This window comes from Aptenodytes patagonicus, chromosome 5, assembly GCF_965638725.1.
Source record: "Aptenodytes patagonicus chromosome 5, bAptPat1.pri.cur, whole genome shotgun sequence".
Lineage (NCBI taxonomy): Eukaryota > Metazoa > Chordata > Aves > Sphenisciformes > Spheniscidae > Aptenodytes > Aptenodytes patagonicus.
In genome coordinates, this window is record NC_134953.1 from 14,966,148 (window position 1) to 14,979,551 (window position 13,404).

A 13,404-nucleotide genomic window follows, 5' to 3' on the forward strand; every position below is an offset into this window, starting at 1 on the left:
GCTTCAGCTCTGTATTCATTGTCAGCTGTCTAAAATGATGCGAGCTCAAGGTGGCTCAGAGGAAGGTGTAGGTGAGCATCCTGAGTGGGTCTTTGCCATGTCTGGTTTCATTCACCCTCTCCAGCAATAATCACCTGTCAGGCAAGTCACTGTTCAAGTCCCTTCAGAGTCTAGAAATAAGAGGAATGCTTTTGCAAAGCTGCAGGCTTTCCCATGCTCTATGAGTTTATTTCATAGCCTTTTGGGTTTTTCTTTATTTTTGTTCCCTGGAGCCTGGTTGGAAAATTTGTCTTGGTTGAGCTATTGTGTTTCTACGCTTTGCTTCTCTGTGTCGGCAGTGCTGGTCATGGAAACCTCTTGAAATGCTTGTGCAGCTGAGAGTACAGCTCTCCTGGTAGGCATGAAGTCAGGCCGATAGCAAGGTGTTTTATACCAAATATAATTACTCCTGAACAGAAACTGGGACAACAATATATGCTGGGATGGCAATATCCACACCACAACTTATTATAATACTTTTGGTAAAAGCAAAACAAAAAATAAATCATGCTTGACACAAAAATAAATATGCCAATATAAAATCTGTATATATCTGTAAAATCTGTATTCAAAACATTACAGTTCTTTCCTAATACTTTAAGGATTGGGTTTGACTAACTTTTCAGAACAGCTGCTCTTTCTCAATCCTTCCTTAGTCTGACCATCTCGTAATCTTGCCTCATCCCAGTACCAGGGCCTGAATTTATAGGTGCAGACATAGGAGTTTTAGTGTTATAGAATCTAAACCACAACCCAGATGTTTCCCTGAAGTCAAACCATGACATCAGAGCCAAACCCAATGCAGATACTAATCCAAATCTTGATCTCTAACCATACTTTGTTTATTTTAAAATGCTTGCTTTAAAACATTACAGCAAAATTACTACAAAAAGATGTAAATAGGTGTCTGAATTAGTATCCTCAGCAGCCAGACAGGTGATACATAGCTGCTGAGAAGAGGCCGCTGGACTTCAACCCAGAGCTTAGTGCTGCATCCTCATAGATGCTTGTACATCGTTCAGCTCAGCTGCTGAATTAGCAGAGTAATTCAGAGGCAGATCTACAGTCCACGCTTCTGCACCTACATCTGCTGGGGCAGGCACATGCAGGAAACGGCTGGAGAAGGAGCACCACGTTGGGGCTCCCCTTCCCCAACACAGTCAGCAAATCCCCACCGTTCAAAAGCACGTCTGCTTCCAGGGACTCCAAGGCAGCAACAGGCAGTGCAGTTTGCAGGGGTCATTCACACAATGAGCAATGAGGAACATTATGTATATGGGTCACAGGCCAATCCACGCGGTTCTTCACATGTCAAGGTACAGCCAAAGATACAATTGGCATGTGAACAAAAATGGGATTTTTTAAAATCTGTTCAGACTCACTGGATACGTAGAACATCTGGGGAGGAGATGCAGAAAGCAGACTGCTCACCAGGACAGAGACTTCAGAGACACTGTAGACTGTGGGAGAGAGCCACTAATGACAGAATCATAATAGACCAAAATGATTCCTCGTATAATATTACCAACATATACTAGAAATTAACTGGAGAAATATCTTCCTTTTAGAAGAACAGATTATATGCTGTCCTCTGTGTAGTTGTGTGTTTTAAATTTGTGTAATCTGACTTTAGGAAATATATACAATTTCAGTAATTTTCTTAAAAAGGTAATGCAAATTAAAGTTTCAGGATTAATTAACATGAAATAACCAATTTAAACTGAAGGTAGAGGTAGCTCACATTTATTCTTTGAAGAACATCTGATAGCCTGGGAAGAACTGGGTGAACCCTGCCTGACTTTTGCCATTACGTTACCTTCTAGGAGATTTGTTCTTGAAGAAAGGAGGTCGTCTACAGTCTCAGATGCACTGCAAATCTGACCACGCGTAAAGGCACGTTTAGTTGGACCATGATTACAGAATCAAGTCAGAACAGTCTACATTTAAAGATAAATAAGCAATTTAATTTTAGGATGTGCCTAAACCAAGCCCCCACTGTATCACTTCATTTCTGTGGCTTCCCAAGCTGCTTTTCTATTGGTTTTGCCTCTTTCAAATTATGTTACATTTCACCTCAGGACTGAAGAGAGAGAGACATGACATTGCTCTTTATGTAGCCTTCATAGCACCCATCTGACACCTGTAAAATATTAAACTGTAAGAATGTATGTTAAGGTCAGTTGGCCAGGATAAGTGTGTTCTATAGATAAACGGGTTTGTTTGGGAGACAGCACCACAGCCTGTCAAAGCCTCTGTCTGTATCACTGAAGAGTAAATTCCTAAAGAGTCAGGATGCTATAGATAACCATAAAATCACAGAAAGTAGCAGAAGGAAGTTGTGTTGGCCAGGTCTGCCACACAATGCGCACTCCTCAAAACCCTGCTGCAGTTACATCTGTTGCAACCCGATGCTCTTTCATTTTCTGCCTGTTGCATTTTCATTCCATGTTGCATTGCATTTTCTACAGTTTTCTTCATATTTAGTTCACGTACGGGCTTTGGACACAGTCTCCCTGTCTATGGGTTTCACGACATGAATAGCTTCTTAGGAGTAAACAGAGACCTATGGATAAAGCCCAAACATGATTAGTCTTTCCATATCTGCCTACACCCAAACTTAGAACCAAGGATGTGCTTTCTCCAGAGAACACCTGAACCAAGGTCAAGGTCCTGCCGGCATTGCCACAGACAGGAGCACGAATGGGACATGAGCAGCGCTTCTGTCTGCTTTTGGGACATGCAGAGCGACGACTCCAGCGGCACCAACTGGGCCTTCCTCCTGGGCCACAAGTAGGTGGCCCAAGTCCCTCTTCATAGTGCGGGCGAGGGCACTGATGACTTAGTGCCCCCACTTCTCTCTGCTGGGTGAGAGCATCATAACCTGTGTGCTCCTGGCAAACATTACACACTGAGGCCTGGAATGCCCAGGTCAAACCCAGACATGGGGCAAGGCTGGGATGACGAAGGATTGTTACTACATTTTCTTTCTGCTAAGCCCGTCATTACTTATGCTACTCTCTTGTCCCACATTAACCTAGTTCCTCTCATTCCTGCAGGTTTACGCTTAAAACATTAGTTAACATTTATTACGTCATCTTACTCCCTAAGTGTTGGTTAGCAAACTCTATGCTGTCAGCTCTTTGTACTTTTTCTCATCAGCCAGTTCTTCCAAGCACATAACTACAGTTGGCTCTTCTTCTCTGAACTTCCTCCAGCTTGTCTTCCTGGTAACGAGGTGCAGAGAACTGCGCTCACCTTTTCCAGATGCTATCACGCGTCAGTTCCAAGAAGAGAGGCTCGCTCGCTCTTTCCCTGTGGTGCGTCTCCACGAGAGCCCCATATTGTATCGGCATTTTTAACCGTCGCATCACCTAGCGAATTCAAATGCAAATTCAGAGGTCCTCCTTGCCCGATGCAGCAGTCAGCACGTTTTTTCCGCCCTAAGAGAAAAGGAAGACAGCAGACCTCGCCTTTCTGACAAACATTGCCATTTTTGTAGGGAGCCCAAATTGTTTTCTAACTCTTCGCACTAACCAGGTAAATTGGCTTATTTATGACAGCGAGCGGAACGATAGGAAGTACTAAGTAACCCTGTACTGGTGGTCAGAGTAAAGCAAAAACAAAGCCGGTTTCCAGTTTTCTGCGCTGAGACTGATTTTCCATTGTCGTTCCACATTATCTTCCCATTTAAGTCTGCCCATGCAATTCTGTTGCGCATCCTGTAATTCTGTTTTAGTAGGTTTAAAACAAACAAAAGGAAGTACTTTTTCACACAGCGCGTAATTAAATTGTGGAACTTGTTGCCATGGGAAGCGCTGGATGCCAAAAGTACAAGTGGGTTCAGAGAAGGAGACGACAAATTAATGAAGGATAGGTACATTGATGGGTACTTTACATAGTAGCTTGCTCACAGCGTTTGGCTCAGGAAGCCCTTAGGCTGCTGTTTGATGAAGGCAGGAAAGGATTTCTCTATCTGTGCCTGTTTCTCACACAGTTTCCCTCAGTAGCCTCTTCTGGTCGCTGGCAGGAAGACAACATCGGAGCTAATGGTCTGTCTTAGTAGAGGAGCTCTAATGCTCCTCTCCTAACGAGAGACACAGATGTCAATAGATGCCTGTAAGTTTAAAAAAATTAATCTTTAAGCTGAAAATGGACTCTGACACTTCTGAATTCCTCTTTGGACATTTTTATCAGATCTGATCCAGCTGACATTAATACATGAAAGTTTACAGCAAAGCGTACGACTGAAATGCAATACTTTAAGGCTTCAGGAGGACTAGGTTTGTTGGCCCAGCCAAAAGTTCGACTTTGCAGATATTACAGGTTGGATCAACTTCATTGGGGGCTGATGTCAAGAGGAAACCTGTTATCTGCTCTTGGAGCTCTCTCCTCTCCCTGAACAAATGCTCCGACCAGTCAACATGGTGCCATCTCTTCTTGTTGACTTTTCTCTGTAATTGCTGGTTTATCAGTCCCTCCTCAGACTTCTCCATTTGTCTTGACTGATGAGCAAAACGAGCAGAGCCGTACACGCGCACACAGAGTCAGAAAGGAGAGGACGGCAGGCTGACAAGGAAGGAGAGGACAGCGGGCTGGCGAGGTGGGAGCAAGCCCTGGCCCCGTGGCCGCTGCTCTCGCCTGGGCAGGGAGCCTCACCCCACAGGCTGCACCAGTTGCTCCAGTCCGGGAGGGAAAACTGGCCCATAATTCTGATAGCATCATGAGTTGCTTTCGTTTCTTGTTCTGTGTGTTTGGCTGCAAAACATGTAGTCTGATTTCATCTGTATTGCTTTGTCATTGAGGTTTCTTTCTGCATCATTCAGAACGATAGAATCTCATTTTGGTCACAGCTCTGTTTCCCCACTTCTGCATTAGCTCAGACTGTGTGCTGCCTTAGTTACTGCAGACAAATTCTCTCAGGCAAGGTAAGGAATAGAATCAAGTGATTTATTTCTATTGTGGAGAAAGCTGTATATATTTATGTACATTATGTTGTTAAAAATGCGAGTGGTTAAAAAGCCAGAAAACAGTGTTTGTTGGCTAAGGGCCTGCCTCACCGGGAAGGTAATGGCAATGCAAGAGGATCGAAGTCAGAGGCTTCATTTTCTCTTTGTCGCCAGAAGCCCCGAAGTACAGGCCGTTTCCTTGGATTTTGAAGAACTTTTCAGATCCTTTGGCTGCAGGAGGGAGAAGGGCAGACTGCACAATCTGACCGAATTAGCCATCTGCTACTCTAGCTCCACGACGCAGTACTTTAACTTTAGCATCTCAATGTTATTAACTCAAATTTCCTAAACGTTGCTATAGTTCCTTTGGATGATGGTAGACTCTATGGAAGGAAAGCTTACATTCAAGTCAAGCGTTAGGAGCAGCACTGGTTCTCTTTTTTTGTCCGAGTGCTGCTGGGATGGAGAACATGGAACTCCATGCATGTTGTGGATGCAGCAGTGACTACAGTAGCACTGTGCTGCCAGGCAGGTGAGGGAGAAGACCATGGTCCAGCAACTCTGGACTGGAAACTGGGGACCTGGACACCAACCTTTGCCACGGCATGCTGCTGCTGGAGCTCAGGTCACCGCATCCATGCCTGTCAGTGCCTGTTTACCTGCTCCCTAACCAGTCTTTTAGACTAAATTCTTCTACAGGTGTGATCCGCATAGTGCCCTGTTCAGTATATCTTGGTGGGGAGCTCTTAGAATGTCCATAATTTAAATATTAGTTATGACACAAAAGCAGTGATCCAAATGTTCAAGCCATAGACTTGAAAGGAGCTGTCAAAGGCCACTTTATTAGGCCTGTTTCACTAACAAGTTAAGATGCCCCCATGAAAAACTACGATCAAGCTTTTTTCTGTCAATTGGTTGTTAACATACCAGTCCTCCGTTTTTCCAGTGCCAATTATTCTTGCCTCTACAGACTGGGGTGCACTAGTCATGATGCAGAACATTCCCTAGAATTAATAGGTTAAAATAAACAGTCAACCCAAGCCCAAAGGCAAAGAGCTAGTCCTGGACACCTGGCAAGATAATCAGGGAATAACTAACACAGATAATCAGCAAATCATTCAAATGAATTGATTTGGCTCTGGCTGGCGTCCCCGTTTCTGCCTGAAAGCTTCAGTGAAATCCAAATAAGTGGCAGTTATCTTACTGTCTCTTCCTGTTATCTGACGCTAATGACAGCAGGGGAGAGAGGGGGAAATCATGTCTTTGAACAGGATCATGGCCTTTCATTTCAAGTAAATACTACATCAAAATGGAAACTGTCTGAAGAATGAGTCTGCCTTGGCTTAGTCCTGAGCAGATTAAGTAATGTATTAAAACCAGACGGTATCAGATTCTTGCAGTAGCTTCAGCACCTTCACTACAAATGCACACACAGAGAATCAGAAAGTGCCATTTATAATGACCTGAAGGTGGCTAACAGTACAGCATGAGGTAGCTGTGAAGAGTCAAAATTCAGCCAAGGCATCTGTATTTCATGTTTCAATAAATGTCTTTAACATTAAAAAAAACACCACAATAGGAAAATTCAAAGTGAGTGATGTTTATCCCAGATTCATCTATGCACTTGTAGCATCCAAGTTAAAATCATTACCTCCTTAGGTTTCCATGTAGTCGACGGAGAGAAACAAGTACAGCACCTAGCCATGAATCATCCTCTGAGGTTCCCGCCTCTCTCCCCTGACTTTGGAAAGAGCAGGGTATGACAGGGTTCTCACTTAGGCGCCTGCACAAACATAGGTGGGGTGAATCCAGGCCATGCTTTGCTTTGGGAGGAAAACCTGGGGCCAAGAGGTGGCTTGAGCACAAGATGACAATCTCCACTGAAGCTTCACCTGGACTTCTGAGCTCCATCAAAATCAACCACAGCTGCTGAAGAGGTGGTGAGGGCTGAAACCCCATCTTCTGTCACACCACGCTCCAGATGGGTTTGAGATTGGGCCCCTCAGCCACACAAAACACAAGTGGAAATAATTGCAGCTCCATGAATATGACAAGATCCAAACCATGGGCATAGGAAGAGATACACGGGCTGTGCTTTGACAGCAGCTTTTGTTGGCAGGGCAGGTAGGCAGCAGTGGTAGTCAGCCCTCAAAGCATGGCAGCATGAAGTGCCAGCATCCATGTGTTAGCACCCTTCTCACTTTCACTCAGAGTGGGTACTCACTTGGGACCAGACTTCTGTGGCTGTTCACACAGCAGGAATGCCACAGAGATGAGGAATTTCTCTGTAATACTTGGATTCTGGCAGTGCAAGATCTGTACTTGCCCTTGGAGCAAGCAGTAAAGAGCTCTGGGGTCAGATCATCGGGAGCACGTGCACAAGAACAACAAAGCATTAAAAATACAGTGGGCACAAAGTGTTTTATAGCTCTTCTGTTAGAGAAAGCTGCACCAGTGACAATGCCATAGGGAAACCAGCCACCAATTTAAGTTGCAAAGAGTTGCAGTACTTTTTGCTCTGGGCACCAAGCTGATTTGCCATGTTATAAACTGAACACAAGAGACATGCTGGGTTAGCACCTATGTTGCAGCCCAGCAACCAGCAGCCTGACATCTCTGGTAAACTGTATTTCTTGTGACATGCTGTTCACTTCCTCTGTACTCTGCCATCTAGCTAACCCTTCCTTCCACAAGCTGCAAAACCATGAAAGAACTAATCACAGTTAGCTCTAATAATACCAAGATCCTGCAGCCAAGTGTATTTCATTAAAAAAACCCAACTTATCAAATAGTCTGTCTTACACCACAGTTTAAAACAGTCTTCCTGAAGTACTCCCTCTTTTCCTCTCATTACCGGTCTAAAATACCAAAGCAGCCAATGACAAGTTACAAGCTTGTAACCTTGTGGCAAATTAGAACTAGAAACTAAAGATTAATATTACAGTAAAAATATACTGTGAGCGTTCTGGTAGAATTACTTTTGTACTGGATAGTTTTCACATTGTCAAAGCTCAGAAATGTACTGTCACTAGGTTTGAAGATATTACTTTAAGTGCTTTTCCAAGGTCTCTAACATTTGCTGTATTCCTCCACATTTTCAAAAGATCGTACCCGGATGGATGGTATTAAGAGATGGAGAGCTACATATCATAAGAACAATACAATTAAAAAAAGGTTAAATAAGTTCCAAGTACTCTCATTTTTGCAAGGTCCAAATTAACTTCCTTAATAATTATGCTTTTTAATATTTAAAAACCCCTAAAAGACAGATTGTATTGTAGATCCAACATCTTTTTTCAACATACTATTCTGAATAATTTAATGACAAATCTGAGAAATGACAGGACAAAACTCCATTGCATAATACATTTGTACTCAGTGCTTTATTCTGTTTTACTTCTATAACTTTAAAAATGTTTTGATGCTGTTTTATCGGAAAGAAAATAAACTGTAAGTGAGGCTTCAACCCAAACAGTTTTTCACAGCAGTAGATATAAACTCTGGAAAATAAAACGCAGGCTAAAAATGTTCAGGGACTATTAAATGTAATGGAAAGAAAGCGCCTATCACTTAACTGAATTTTCACCGCTAAAGCAGTTTTATGTTTGCTGTTCACAGGTACTAACATTTATGATAGTAACCTTTATAAAGTCAATTTAATTATCTTTATCTTATTACAAATAATAAATTTAGTTGTCCTACAATGAAAATCAATTGTCAACATAAGCTATGGTTAACATCTAATAAAACAGCCCTCTGTAAATCCATGATTAATAAGATTGGCTTCTGTATTAACTAACAGACATCATAAAATTTCCTTCCTTGCATTAATCTGTATATTCAAGGTTCATCCTGCTGGACTGAGTTTCCTAAAATAAACTGTTAGAGCGAACGAGCAAAATTTTGGTGCCTATCATTATTATGTTATAACCATTTGAATATATATCTATAGCTGAATGGGTTTGAAATTAATGTCATATTTTAATTAAGTCATAGAAGATGGTGGCTATAACAAATGATAAGTGATTCACTTCTTTGTTTCCTTTAGCTTCTGAACATAATGATAATGCCGCTTATGTTTTGGCTAATTGAAATGTGAAAAACCAATTTCCCAAAACAGTCTTTAGATATGACGGGGTTACTTAAGCTCTTCTGTGTCAAAAAATATTGGAATTTACTCCCTCAGAAACATGTTTATAAGTTTCGACTTCCAAAGTGGGAGTAGCGGTGCTCAGATTCAGCATGAAGTTATGTTCCGGAAGACAGGGGATAACTGTGTCGTCCTTTGGAGATTTAAAAGGTTCCTCTTCCTGTGATACACATTATGCTGAAGGACACTGGCATGATACAGCGGCCACTACAATCAGTGCTAGCTTCAGCTGACATGGGGTCTAGTCTTTTAACAGTAGAACAATATCATACCTATCCTGAAAGATCCGAAAGTCATTTTACAAAGTAGGGGAAGCAGGTATGCTTGAAGTACTCGTGAAAGAACATACAGAATTAGGGATGAAAACAACTTCCAGGCTTGCCTAGACAAAGCCTTCTAAATGCCATGAAATCTTTTAGCCACAGAGACCAAACAGGGCCTTCGATTTTTTTGTTTTTTAAGCATCATTATGAACTCAGTATGTACTTTGGAAAATGGAGAATCTGATCCTTCACCTTATTACTTTAGTATAAATCAAGTGACTGTAGCAGAATTAGCCCCATGTAAGACTGGACTTGTGCAGTGGGGAAATCGGTCCTCTGAGAAGCAGCATTCATTATTATTACTCGAATGACTGGGGAGGAGGCATGTATTTAATCTGTTTTGTTTAATATTTGTCATAAACGCTAGAAGAACGTATTTTCTTTCCTGCTAATTGTTATTTTTCACTTTGCAAAACTTGTGTTAATTAGGCAAAAAAACCCGTATTTTTTAAAAATTAACTTCTGCCAATGAAAATACAATTCCTTATCACACGAAAAAAAATCTTCACATAGTAGGTTCAGTGCTCTGGACATTGTCAGAATATAATTATAGTCAAAACTATATATATATATGTTATCAACAACTGTAGATGATTACATCTGGAAAGACCTGAAAAAATCTAATGTACTTTTATGTCATATTTCTGTTTATTTCATTCTTACATTTTGGTCATTTTTAATAAAGAAAATACACTAGTCAAGTTCAAAGTTTTAGTCATTGTGCCTCATTCTTTGAATTACAATGTTTAGGTTATGAACAGACCAAGAGTCACAAAAGCATTTCAAGTATAACTAAGGAAGTCAAGGGAACATTTATATAGGTTTAATATTTTGGAGAAAAAGGAAACAATCCAGTTAATCTCCATTATTTTACAAAATCTAACTTCATGCCACCTGAAAACTGACAGCCTTCTCAGTTTTAGAAATCTGGAAATATGGAACAATTTTCAGACCTCATATAAAAACGGCAGCTTGTTTCTAACTTCTTCCCTGACAAGAGACTGCTGGACCAAGAATTTGCTCCTTTTTATCTGTCTGAATAGCACTTGTGTAGCTATCATGTGCCCTCCTTTTGGTAGCTAGACCCTTTCCTAAGGAATCAAAGATGGTTTTAGAAGTATTCTGAACACAGGGATTTAAACATTCACTTCGCTGCACTGTGTTCATACTTTTAACATTTTCAAGATTGAGCACAGCAATGCTGCTGTGGATTGAGTTTGTGTTCAACCTACAAGAACAGCCTACTTTGCTAGGTGGTCTACGGCTTGCCTGTAATACTATGTCACATAAAGCCTACTAATGCAAAGCCTAGCATGATTTATTGTTATTTAACTTTTTAAAGTAACTGTGTGGGTGGGCGTGCAGTTTATAGAGCATTGCCCTCTACCATAAAAAGTAGTTTCTAACAGGGAAAGAAAAAATAGTAGTCAAATGGTTGTAAACGCTCATTTAAAAAGTATATATTTACCAACTATATATTTTAAAATTTATTTCTTTTTTTCCTGTTTTTAATGCTCTGGAACATTAGAACTTTCTTTTTTCCCCTTCAATCTTTTTGATGGAAAAGGAATGTTAAACTTTAATTTTATTTTTCCAGTTCCTTCTAGCTTTATGTTTTCTTTTATCACCCCAAAGAGTTGCAGGCTTCCTCTTGTTTCCTCAACCCATTTAACAGATGATTACAATGGTGACTGACACCTAACAGAAAAAAGAAAGGCAGAGTCTAGCAACTACGCACCTTCTCCTCACTCCTCTCTAGCTCTACACAATTGCTTCTGATACCCAAAATAAAACCAGCCATCAACAGCAGCCACTCAGCTTAGTCTTCTTTCCTCTCTTCAGGTATACATTGCATTGCCCAACAACTCCGATGCACCAAGTGCTGCAGCTCCCCGATTTCCAGAAGGAAGCAAGAAGTTTCCTTTCCTCCGTTTCCTCCTAACTGCTCATTTTTCACTTGAAAAGCAAGCTGGTGGCTCTGACTATCTGTGCTTCTCATGGCCCTCGTATTGCGCTCTCTGCATTCTCCCTTTACAGGCATTTAAACTCATATTTTTCGTCATTTCATTTCCCCACATTGCATTCATCCTACCTGGGTTTTTCACTAAATCAAGAGCTGTCCCACTTGGCCACTAATCCAGAATCCAAAAAAACTCATCAGGTTAATTAGAACACAGCCATATACTCCGGTCACCACAACTCTCCCTCATGCTCAGCTGGACTAATTCAGTCAGGGTACAACCTTGCTATTTATTCTGTGGAAATGGCTTCCTACTCTTCTTATAAAGGATGCCTTATAACAAGAGAAATTCAAACCACCATGTAAGCTAGCCTGGACCATGTCATTTCTTCCCTCTGGGTTAGACCTGCGAATCCAGTGGCTATGTACAAGAAACAACTCTTGCTTTATTTTTCTTACCCTCCCTTTTCTCCTTCTATCATACATTGTACAATATACCAAAACAAGTAGGCCCTGCTTTCTACTTCGGGCAATGGCCATGTGGTGGGGGACCCAGAAAGCAGGTCAGGACAAGAACTTAGTTACTGAGAGCGTCTATCAGCCCTGCAGCAAAGCTCAAGACATAGGTTGAATCATCTTTTTCTCAAATGCGGCTCTTCATAAAACAAGCCCTCACCCAAGCTTGAATATAGAATCATCCTTGTGGAAGCATAAATTCGATATTAGTTTTTGAAACCTGTTCTTTTAACAGATGCTTGACAAAAAGCTTGGCAAAATGCTTATTTCTAAGTCCTGGTTAGTGGCCAGTACTTGAGCTTTGGACTAAGGCTTTAGTGTTAGAGCCATCTAGTGGGAGAAGAGACACAGAGAAGCTGAGACAGGTTCTGCATCTGGATTTTTCATCCTATTCAGCTTTCTGGTGTGACCTCCAGACACCAGGGCCAATGAAACAGTGATCTGCCATGCCAGTATTGCAGAAAAAACCCCAAGACAATATGACTCTGAGGGGTACTTTAGAAAAAGAGAGAGCATGCAAGCAGTCCATGAAATTCATACAATTGTTAAGGCTCCCAGTTACCAGAAAAGCAGCCTGTGCCTGTACCAGGGGAAACCAAATAGCTAAGGTAGAAGAGACAGTTCCAAAGAGGATAAAGCCAGGAAACACAGATTCTGGCATGATTTTATGGATGTGACCCTCCCTCAGCTACTAGCTGTTCCAGTTTGTTTGTTCATACTGATCCTGTGAACTCCACAGAGAAAATGAAGCAGTAGGGTGAAAGGCTTGCACAAGCCTCTCACATTTGGCTTAGGCCATTCCAATATACAGCTGTGGGATGAGCTCTTTTGGTTGAATTTTAGTTAATGATTTCTTGAACAGTCTTGGAAGATCTTGCTAAAATCTAGTCAGTGTTAACAGACATGTGGTGCAAGAAAATGGATCCTAGGCCCTGGAGAGTTCTTAAGTTCATTAAGTTTCTGTTGCCTGTATTTGACAATACACCAAACACTCTCTGAAGGAGACAGTCCTGCAGCTTCCAGTGTTTCAAGTCCCTTACAACAATACAAAGATTTGGTATACAAGCTAGGTACCAAGATATCATAACACCCCCCCAAATGTAAAAAAAAAAAAAAATAAATAAATCCATATTTGTGTCTCATTCATTTGAAAGGGAATTAATGCTTTCCCTCCTCCTATCAGGCTGTTAAGAAAAAGCAATTAGCTTTGCCCACAGAGGCAAAAGAAAGAGGATAAATAAGAGGTAAGATTTGCGTTTTTCTGAAACGCCTCTGATTAACGGTCTATCTCATGCTAGAGAGTTCAGAGAATCAGTGCAAGGGCATACTAAAATTATGTCTTTCTGTCTCTACCAGCAGGACTGCAGTATGCTGTCTGAATGGTGTCCAAAGTATATCTAGTTGGCATACTTGCTCAAAGACAAATAGACATACAGACTACCCCTTGAAAGAGAGAGTAACTTAAGCCTG